Below are 11,580 nucleotides of genomic sequence, written 5' to 3'. Positions count from 1 at the left end.
TTTGGTATGCTTTCCTTTATTGGTCAGAGTATTGAGTACAGGAGTTGGGAGGTCATGTTGCGGCTGTACAGGACATTGGTTAGGCCACTGTTGGAATATTGTGTTCAATTCTGGACTCCTTCCTATCGGAAAGATGATGTGAAACTTGAAAGGGTTCAGAAAAGATTCACAAGGATGTTGCCAGGGTTGGAGGATTTGAGTTATAGTGAGAGGCTGAACAGGCTAGGGCTGTTTTCCCTGGAGCGTCGGAAACTGAGGGGTGACGTTATAGAGGTTTACAAAATCATGAGGGGCATGGATAGGGTAAATAGGCAAAGTCTTTTCCCTGGGGTCGGGGAGTCCAGAACTGGAGGGCATAGGTTTGGGGTGTGAGGGGAAAAATATAAAAGAGACCTAAGGGGCAACATTTTCACATAGAGGGTGGTACATGTATGGAATGAGCTGCCAGACAAATTGGTGGATGCTGGTACAATTGCAACATTTAAGAGGCATTTGGATGGGGATATGAATAGGAAGGGTTTGGAGGGATCTGGCAGGTGGGACTAGATTGGGTTGGGATATCTGGTCGGCATGGATGGGTTGGACCGAAGGGTCTGTTTCCATGCTGTACATCTCTGTGACTCTGTGACAGCCCATCCAGCTTCCCTGTCATCTGTACTTAATATCCATTCCCCACTTGTCTTTCGCATGGGCCACACCGGGCTGTCATAAGTGTTGTGGGTTTTTATTAAATTCCCCTTTTCCTGTTTTCTACAAGTGGAGATGTTCGAGTAAAAGTCGTGGGTTCCATTTTCAGTAACCCGCAGTCATCCTTATTTTTAGCCCAGATGGGGTGGTCTTTTAATTATTCCCTTTGTAGTGTTCTCATGGAGCACGTTACCTGTCCATCATTGAAATGTAAAGAGGAATTCAGTTGGGTGAGGATATCCATCCCAAGGAGTGGCTGGGCTACATGTCCTACCAATATAAAGGTTACTAACTTGTGAGGGTTGAATTCAAGTTGTATGGGTTTGGTCCATTTGATTTCAATCCTGTCAGCTTCTGCTCCATAAGCTGACCTCACTGTCCCATCTACCAGGCGTTTGGTTTCATTCCTCTGGGGGTAGGCGTGTCCATTCTACTCCTGTGTCCAAAAGGCACTCAGTGTTCAGGTCGCCCACCCTCATGTTCACATACAGTCCGTCTCCTCTCTGCTGGCACAAAGCCAGTAGGAGTGCAGAGGGGCACAGGGTGGGTTTTTTTTTAGCAGTTTAGCAGCTCCTGCTGCTGCTGGATGGTTACTTTTTTAAACTGTTCGAGGAGATTGGTCTTACTTACAGTTTCTGAGGTCTCCTCTTCCTCAGCGTTTATTGGGCGATTTTTCCCTTTACCAGCACCTCCTGGCCCAATGGCCTTTCTTCCTACAGATGTAACATTTCCCTTGGCATTTATCCTGGTTTTCGCAGAGTTACTGAGAATCTGTCCCATTTGTTCTATCTGTAGGGCTCGCAGTTTGGCACCCATATGTCTGTTGAGCTGGTAGGCTCGGTCCACCAACTCATAGTAATTAGTACCCCTCTGGTCCCAATCCGATATATTCAGCTTTGACATTTTAGTGAGCTCAGGTTTAAGCCCGGCCACAAAAGCAGACTTCAGTGGGCTATACTTGCAACCTTCAAAATACTGTCATCTTGCACATTAGGGACCCCTGCATATTTTTCCCAGGTCAAGCTAAAGCTTTCCTCATACTCTGTGACTTTTTCTGTGGGTTTTTGACAGCAAGCTGTGACTTTTGTCAAGTCAGTCTTATGAGTGCTAGATGCCTGTCACCAGTGTTTTATTGCTGCCCAGCCAGCTTGTAGCTCCTGCCTGCACTCTCCGAGAGCACCTTTGACTGCCTCAGGAAGAAGGCATCCTTCTCTTTTAGTAACAATCACATTCAGAATTTGTACCCTATCCCAGGGATGGAACATATATATTCCCCTTAACTGGTCGAAACTTCCCACGTTTTCATTGGTCCCTTCTATGGGTGAGGCATTTTTTTAGACCACCTGTCTATATTATCAAGAGTTGCAGGTCCACAAACAGTCAGTGCATTTCAGTCTGTAGTATTGGAACCTCCACCTCAGTGCCATCCTCTAAGCTCTGCCTGACCATTTTTTCTATTTTTACTTTCCTGATTTTTAGGGGTCCTAAAATTGGTACAGAGGATATCCAGTCCTTATTACTTTCACTGCCAGAGTCCTTCTGTTTCTCAAGGACAATAGCTTTGTTTTTCCAAATCACTTCCTGGATGTGTCCTGTAGTCAGACACAAATTCTGTGTGGGCTTGGGAACCGGAGAAGAAACTGACAAGACTGTTATCTCGCCCTTCAGATTCTTGTTTTCTTTTCAAGCTCCTGATTTTTAAGGTGAGCTTTTTCCTGTTTTGATGTTTCTTTCGGCAGCTGTTCGTGCACTGCTTTTAGTTGCTCTTTAAGTTCGGTTACTTCACGATCCCATGGGCTGATTGAGACATGACTTCATTTCTCCGGCAAATTTGTCCATTAATGCAAGGGACCATTTAATTCTGCCTTTATTTTTCTGTTGAGTGGTTTTCCCCAGATCAGTCTCATGTCATCTAGGGTCCACTGCCCTTGGAGCATATTATACTTCTGCTTGATTTTGGTTAGTGTCTTCCCTAATGTGAACTGTACCTCAAGGTAGTTTTATAACTGCTACAGCATTTCTTCTTCAGTTATGTCAGGAGGGGCTAACCTGCCTCTGGACATTGTAGGCAGTTTCCCAGGGTCACTCATGATCACCCTATTTCATGCATCGTTGGCAATTTCCTCCTGTGGGCATTTCCCTGCCATTGACTACGTTAGCCTATCTGCAGTCTAGATGTGGGGGAATCTGAAAAAAAAAGCCAACTCATAAAGGGTTAGGGATCAGGTTCAAGGACTAGATCACGACTCTAAGAAGGAAGCCTCTTACCCTTGAAGTACTGTCAGTGACTGATGAGTTTAGACAATGTCTCCAGCGATCCTGCCAATGACACCAGGTTGTGGGATTGTGTTCAAATAATGACCAAAATCGGTGAGTGGTGAAAATAGCCTCCTTTATTCAGTAACCACATGTAGCACAAGACGGAGGCAGCAATAGAATCCCGATTTACAGCTCTTACACTAACCTTTTTAGATACAGTTTTACATAAATTAAAATTCCATGACTATGGTGTTACAGTCTTTTAAGTACAAGACACAAACGTTTGAGGGGATTTTGACAGGATACAAATGTTTGAGGGGATTTTGTCCTGAGAGACAGGAGATGGGTTATAACATGTGGTAAGCTAGCAATTTTTGAGAAGATTTGTAGCTCAGGTTTATGATAAGTATGTTATAGTTAAGTATATTATAGTAAGTACATAGTTAACATGTGCTAAGTGCTAGTTGCTACTTCGGATAGGATTAAGAGTGTCTGTCTGGTCTGCTTGCATAATTAAGAGGTGATAGTCCTTTTGTCTTTTAAGTTAGTAAATGTTAGTAAACGTACTAGGCCTATATGCTGTAAATAAGTTAGAAATTGTGCCTGTACTTAATAAAAGGATATTAAACTGATTACCGCAGCTGAATTGTGAGGTTTGTATACTACTTGCCGATATGAATAGGAAGGGTTTGGAGGGATATGGGCCTGGTGCTGGCAGGTGGCACTAGATGAGGTGGGATATCTGGTCGGCAAGGACAGGTTGGACCGAAGGATCTGGTTTCATGCTGTACATCTCTATGACTCTATATGAGTTTCATTCATTCATGCAATTCCACTTAAGCGCTGTTTGACAGTCAGTTTCTTAAAGGGATAATGGCCCAGTTAAAATAGGTATTTAACAAGTATATACTAATTGGGTAAAAAATCACACAACACCAGGTTATAGTCCAACAGGTTTAATTGAAAGCACATTAGCTTTCGGAGCACCGCTCCTTCATCAGGTGGTTGTGGAGGACACAATAGTAAGACACGGAATTTACAGCAAAAGTTTACAGTGTGATGTAACTGAAATTATATATTGAAAAATACCTTGATTGTTTGTTGAGTCTCTCATCTGTTGGAATGACCATGATAGTTTCACTTCTTTCAGAACCCCACTGGTCCTCCCTACCACCCCACCAATCTCCATGTACAGCGCATCATCCGCCGTCACTTCCGCCACCTCCAAACAGACCCCAGCACCAAGGATATATTTCCCTCCCCTCCCCTACCAGCCTTCCGTACAGACCACTCCCTCCGCCACTCCCTTGTCAGATCCACACCAGCTACCGACCCAACCTCCACTCCCGGCACCTTCCCTTGCAACCGCAGGAGGTGCAACACTTGCGCCCACACCTCCCCCCTCACTTCTCTCCAAGGCCCCAAGGGAAACTTCCATATCCGCCACAGATTCACCTGCACCTCCACCCACATCATCTACTGCATCCGCTGCAGCCGGTGTGGCCTCCTCTATATTGGGGAGACAGGCCCCCTACTTGCGGAGCGATTCAGAGAGCACCTCTGGGCCACCCGGACGAACCAACCCAACCAACCTGTGGCACAGCATTTCAACTCCCCCTCCCACTCCACCGAGGATATGCAGGTCATTGGACTCATCCACCGCCAAACCACAACAACCCGACGGTCGGAGGAGGAACGTCTTATCTTCCGACTGGGAACCCTCCAACCACAGGGGATGAACTTGAACTTCACCAGTTTCTTCATCCCCCCTCCCCCCAACTTGTCTCAGCCGAATCCCTCCAGCCCGGCACCGCCCTCCTGACCTGCAGTCTTCTTCTTGACCTCCCCGCCTCCATCCTACTCCGACCTATCACCCCCACCTTGACCTCTTTCCACCTATCACATTTCCAACGCCCCTCCTCCAAGTCCCTCCTCCCTACCTTTTATCTTCTCCTGCTGAACACTCTCTGCTCATTCCTGAAGAAGGGCCTGTGCCCGAAACGTCGAATCTCCTGTTCCCTGGATGCTGCCTGACCTGCTGTGCTGTTCCAGCAATAAAGTTTCAACTTCTTTCAGATGTAAATCACAAAACATCTTTTAAAAAGTTACATTCTCAGGTTAACTGTAACAATTGGTGTCAGCCAAATAAGATGTTGAAGGTGTTAGCCCCCTCCACCCCATGTTCCCTGTCTGTGCCATAATGTTTATACTGATTCTAATCTAAAAAGTGAGTTAACAGTTAACAAAGTCTTACATGGATTCATGCAGTTTTTGAGCAAAGTACAATGTAACTCTGCAAGTATTCGGTATTCTGTAATCTATTAAGGTCTGGGAGACGGTTGACAAGGGTGATTAATATTATAATGTTTAGATTAGATTACTTACAGTGTGGAAACAGGCCCTTTGGCCCAACAAGTCCACACCGCCCCGCCGAAGCGCAACTCACCCATACCCCTACATTTACCCCTTACCTAACACTACGGGCAATTTAACATGGCCAATTCACCTGACCTGCACATCTTTGGACTGTGGGAGGAAACCGAAGCACCCGGAGGAAACCCACGCAGACACGGGGAGAACGTGCAAACTCCACACAGTCAGTCGCCTGAGGCGGGAATTGAACGCGGGTCTCTGGCACTGTGAGGCAGCAGTGCTAACTGCTGTGCGACCGTGGCGCCCACATTTAATGGAGACTTGATGGGGATGGTACTGTTTATGATATTGACGCCTAGTCAGAGGTAGCTGGGTCTAAACACTGCTTGTAGCAAAGGCTGATAGGTGTAGAAAAGCAGTAATATTTGAAAGGGTTGTTTTAATTAGAAATGGTTGTTTTAATTTGATCTATCTTATGATAGTAAAATATCCTACAAAACCACAGTTTTATGAATGAATGAATGAAACCATATTATAGAAGGGAGTTATGAACGAATGAAACGGGAACACGGTGTTTGCTTGTGAGTGGGTTAATAAAGGAGTTATGAATGAATAGACATAAAGTGTTTGTGAGTGGTAAATATAAAGCACTTTTGAGTGTGTTAGTGAAGGGATCTAGAATGTAATATCTTGCAATATTATGTAAAGTTTGTGCTTTTAACTTTTTTTTTAACTTGAGAAACTGAAATGAGACAGGAGTGATTTAAAGGATTGCTGTGTGTTTTGAAAAGCAAGTTAGCTGACAGTCTTGGCAAACATTGTTTGCACGGTTGTTTGAACCAGCAGTATTTGAAGTGGTTGCAGATGAATTGGAACTGAGGGGCTCTGTGTCTGGGTGCAGCTGAAGGTAACCAGAAGTTGATTGGTCTATGGACTAGCATCAAAAAGTGTGGTGCTGGAAAAGCACAGCCGGTCAGACAGCATATGAGGAGCAGGAGAATCAACATTTCGAGATTGAGCTCTTCATCAGGAATGTGGAGTGGCCCACGGGAGCTGAGAGATAAATGGGAGAGTGGGCTGGGGGAATGGTAGGTGGGAATGCGAGAAGTAGATGTAGGTGGGGGGGTGATGGTGATAGGTCAGAGGGGAGGGTGGAGCGGATAGGTGGGAAGGAGGATGGACAGGTAGGACAGTTCAAGAGGACGATGCCAGATTGGAGGGTTGGATCTAAGATAAAGTTGGAGGAGGGGAGATGAGGAAACTGGTGAAATCAACATTGATCCTGCATGGTTGGAGGGTCCCAAGGCGGAAGATGAGGTGTTTTTCCTCCAGGTGTCACGTCGCTTGAATTTGGCGACAGAGGAGATCAAGGACTTGCATGTCCTTGGCAGAATGGGAGGGGGAGTTGAAGTGTTCAGCCACAGGATGGTGGGGTTGTTTAGTACGTTTGTCCCAGAGATGTTCTCTGAAATGTTCCGCAAGTTGGCATCCTGTCTCCCCAACGTAGAGGAGACCACATAGCGAGCAATGGACACAGTAGATGGCGTGTGTGGAGATGCAGGAAAACCTTTGTCGGATGTGGAAGGATCCTTTGGGGCCTTGGATGGTTTTGAGGGGGGAGGGGGGGGTGTAGGTTTTACACCTCTTGTGGTGGCAAATGAAGGTGCCACACTTTTTGACTCTGACCTCTGCAGTCCTCATTTTTTCTATGGAATAGTGACCGGTTATTGAAGACAAAAGATTTTGCACTTCAATGACTGTATGGTCAGTTTTTCTCATTATCTTGGGATTGGGAACAAAATAGAAAGAAGTCAGAGTCACAGAGTACAGCATGGAAACAAACCCTTCGGTCCAACCCATCCATGCCGACCAGATATCCCAACCCAATCTAGTCCCACCTGCCAGCACCCGGCCCATATCCCTCCAAACCTTTCCTCTTCAAATACCCTTCTAAATGGCTCTTAAATGTTGCAATTGTACCAGCCTCCACCACTTCCTAGTGTTTCGATATCCACCAACAGAGAAGTTGCCTCTATGTTGCTGTGATGAAAACCAGAGGAACCACTCATTTACAGCTTTCCTTTGTCCATATCCTATTTTCCCTGTTTCTGTTTGTGCGTAGAAGGGCAAGTTTATAATATGGTTGAGTTTTAATTTGTAATGTTATATACCAACGGTTTATAACCATTTAGTGTGGTTGGAGCTTCACTGATATCTATCATCTCCTCAGGGAGCTAAATTAAGTCTAGAACTCAATGCAAAACCAATCAGGGAGACCACCCAAAACTTCAATTAAGTAATCCAGTAAAGTGCCATCCTGCTTTGCTACTTAAGTATTAGTGCAAGCAATTTAATAACATGATTTGAATCATAAAATAGATTTACCAAATGAAGATCATCGGGCTTGCAATATTTTCAGCTTTCATCTTGAAAAAACTAAAGAGTCATAGTGACTTTTCAAAACCCAAGTTCATGCTACTTCTTGTGTAACCATCTTTTCTTGTGGCTGGGTATCTTGTGTATGCCTGCAAATGGGTGCTGTTGTGAATAAATTCAGTACTGAGGAATAAATATTTGTTCTTCCCTTATTTATAAAAGACACTTATTCAAAAATCTGTCTGGTATCTGTTCGTGACAGTCACAACACTCAATGGAGTTAAAAACACTATCTTTAAACATATCTTGCTGATGAGAGGTAGAAAAAGGCAAAAGCATCCTCTTATTTTATTAACACTCCCCTGTCCATAATATCTACCTGACGTTTATCAGACTGCACACTATTATGAACATTATAAATGTCCTAGTTCAGTCACCCATCTCCAACGAGCTCTGTGTACATGTTGGAATCGCAGAATATGCTATTGGTGAAGGATGAGTTAAACACTACAGAAGTATCTGATAATAACTGATAGTACCTCCTCAGAAATATAAATGTAAACCTACATTTCAATGTCCTTACCAGACAAGCCGACTAACATTCAGTCTCCTGAAGGTTCACGGCAGACAACAAGGGAGAAAAGGTCACCTCACATCCTGATTTTACCTGGTTTTAAAGTCAATTGTCCATTTTTCATGCTGATTTTAATAATAGTGTTCATTTTCACATAGAGACACGGGAAGAGCAGTACAAGTTGTGAGATGCACATTTTCATTACATTATCAAGCGTGTCTGTAATAAGTGTATTCGTCAGATATCCTGCTAAATAATGACGTTTATGTTGTGACTCGTACCCATCAGGATCAATAACTATGAAAGCTAACAGAAAAAAAAACAGTATTCCGTTCAAACTTAATTGTCAACTATTATCCCCATCCTTCAGAAAAAATCCCAATACTAATACACACGGACTCAACTATTGCCAACACTCTCAGTTTTTTTAAAAAAAATGACTTATTGATCCGGCACCATCTCAGTAAGTTGCTGTGCTCTTCCAGCACCACTGATCCAGAATCTGGTTTCCAGCATCTGCAGTCATTGTTTTTACCATCTCAGTAAGCTCGACTCACCATGACAGGAGAGTGTCAGAAACCGGCAATTTATCACTCCTTTACAACCCTGTGAATCTGTGTTTTGAAACAATAATATAAGCTTAATGAAATCGGATATGCTATGTTTCACAAAAGACGTGTACTCAGAAACTGTGGTAGCTTCCATCAGAACCTAATATAAATATTTTAATATCATCCACGATTCAGGAAAAAGAATGAAATTTTCAACAAACCACCCATTCCTACAATCACAATAAAGAAAAAAAATGTGCGAGGGTGTAGCATTTTAACTCATAGATGGCATTTCTGAAACAAGGCACAATGCAATTGAACAAAGTGAAATTTTCACTTAAAAACAGGTGCGCGTGGGTCCAAACAGTCAAATTTGATTTGAAGAGAAAATAATGCATTGCAAAGACCTCTAGATAATGAAATGTTGTCAAGTTATTTGGAGTGTCAATGTGTTGTTAAGACGTGGCGTATGAGTGTGAATGATAAAACACGACAGCTTGTGTGAGATACCTGTCCTGACATGACTTTCTTTATATGACTCGCACCTGTAAGCGAAGCTGCCCAGTTGACTGGAAAAGCTGAGTGAAGGCGGAGGAACTGCATCTCCCAGGCTGCAGCCAGGCAGCAGAGCGCTGGTGAGAGGTGCGCACGCGCGGGGAGCCCGGCCGACGCAAGGTTCCATACAATCGGATACAATCCACAGGCGCCTGACGCGGATACATTGTAGCGGCCACGGCGTGCAACTCCCGACACGCAAAACTGCAAAGCGAGTTTCCGAGATTGTCGCACTGGAAACAAAATAAAAAGCCCGTCCACCCCGAGCTCAGTTGTGGGATGTCCCTCTCCTGCCAGCCGGGTCATTGCGGAGATGTGGCTGTTGCTGCTCTGAGGAGCAGGGCTTCAGTGCGCGCCTTGACCGCAGTGCCGCGAGAGCTCCGTGTTTTCTCTTCTTGTCATCGCCGGTAGGTTGGAAAATTGCAATAGGTTCCTCCAAACTGACGAAGTTTAAACCGAACCCAGGGACGAGGTGAAATTCAGTCGAGTCGCAAGCGAGGAGTTGGTGGGACAGTTTTACTGGTAGTGTTTTGATGATTTGTATGGGAGGGGGAGTTGGAGAGGGCATAATGGGCTGAGTCACTTTTAAATCACTCAGATTTTAATTTGCAGGTTAGTGATGGAAGTGAGATAAATAGTTCAATGTACGACCGGAGATTTTTTTTGGTTCTGGTACATTATTAACTTGTTTACTATTTAGCTTTTCCTTCTAAATTTTTGGCTTTGATAAAACGTAATTTGTTTTTGGGCTGGTCTTTAATGTTTTCTGGGACGATTTGAGGGGATTCTTTTTCAAAACGGTGAGAACTTCAGATCAACTTTAAGGTTGTGATTTCGTTAGATAAGGAATTTTTGATCAAGTTAGCCCAGCCATTGTTTGCAGTTAGTTGTATCTGTCGCCTTCTCCAAAACTAAATTCTGCATTCTCGTTCCAAATGTTCAGTATGGAGATCATCTCGGGCAAGTTTCGGGATCGAAAGAGATGAGTGGTTTTCAAATGCTCTATGTCACTTCTTTGTACTTCGCATGAGAGATTTTGTGATTATTGTTGGAGGGTAAGGGAGGCGTATTGTCAGACCCCTTTCCAGTTCTGCATAATTTTATTAATACATGTCTGTATAACGATGTCTTGTTCACGAGTTATGCAATTCAAACCCAGTAGTCAGTAAAACAAGTATTTGGTATTTAAGGTTGTAATCCGGATGGACAGGCAATGCCACACACTCTGAGCCCACTATCCCCATAGCAACAGTGCGATTCGCGAATGAGTAGCTGAACAGGAGCTTGATAATGAGTCTTCACATGCCAGGTTTTCAGAAAACAGTGATTTACATAGTTTCCTGAAGAGTGCCGTCGGGTTGCCACACATCACTTTGCATTTACAAGAGCTGTAGAATTATACTGAATAGCTGCATCTCTTTAAGTTGAATGGTATTTCAATTTATTTCAGTCGGTAGCTACTTATCCCATCATTAATTTTAGTTCAAATTGAACAAGACTTATCTAGCCTAATAGTTTGTACAGATGGAAATTGATGTTTTACTTACTGTAAAAAAGACCTAACTTTTTTTGTTTTATCAGGACCTGGGTAGAGATGATGGGTATATGTTAAAGTATTTGTGTTGTACCATAGATGTACCTTATTTATATATACATGGCTAAAATTCTGATTTGCTGGTATTTGTAATGTATGAATCCTTGTTTTATAAATTGGGAAGATGAGCAGGTTATAGTATCCAGTCTGTGATGTAAAACAACAATACAGGGACAGTAATGAGCTGTTGAATTTCTTTGGTACCCTCTGCTGTCTCTGAAAAAGTGTGAAATCGGGTTATGACTGGATCAAGAAGTTGTGGTTAAAGAGTCATAGAGATGTACAGCATGAAAACAGACCCTTCGGTCCAACCCGTCCATGCCGACCAGATATCCCAACCCAATCTAGTCCCACCTGCCAGCACTTGGCCCATATCCCTCCAAAACCTTCCTATTCATATACCCATCCAAATGCCTCTTAAATGTTGCAATTGTATCAGCCTCCACCACTTCCTCTGGCAGCTCATTCCATACACGTACCACTCTCTGTGTGAAAACGTTGCCCCTTAGGTCTCTTTTATGTCTTTCCCCTCTCAGCCTAAACCTATGCCCTCTAGTTCTGGACTTCCTAACTCCAGGGAAAAGACTTTGCCTATTTACCCTATCCATGCC

The 11,580-nt window shown here is 43.7% G+C and overlaps 1 protein-coding gene across 5 annotated transcripts in view; it reads left to right on the top strand.

Annotated features, from left to right (window-relative positions):
* Positions 1-9,428: 9,428 nt before the first annotated feature.
* Positions 9,429-11,580, top strand: part of ptpn13 (protein tyrosine phosphatase non-receptor type 13) — a 263,474-nt gene continuing 261,322 nt past the window's right edge. For all 5 annotated transcript variants that reach the window (XM_043695955.1, XM_043695937.1, XM_043695928.1 and 2 more), the window contains exon 1: positions 9,429-9,782. The gene's annotated coding sequence lies outside the window, so the exon portion shown is untranslated. The remainder of the gene's footprint in view (positions 9,783-11,580) is intronic.

Source organism: Chiloscyllium plagiosum, chromosome 1, assembly GCF_004010195.1.
Source record: "Chiloscyllium plagiosum isolate BGI_BamShark_2017 chromosome 1, ASM401019v2, whole genome shotgun sequence".
Lineage (NCBI taxonomy): Eukaryota > Metazoa > Chordata > Chondrichthyes > Orectolobiformes > Hemiscylliidae > Chiloscyllium > Chiloscyllium plagiosum.
Note: the sequence above shows the minus strand (reverse complement) of the source record. Positions and strands in the feature narration are given on the sequence as shown.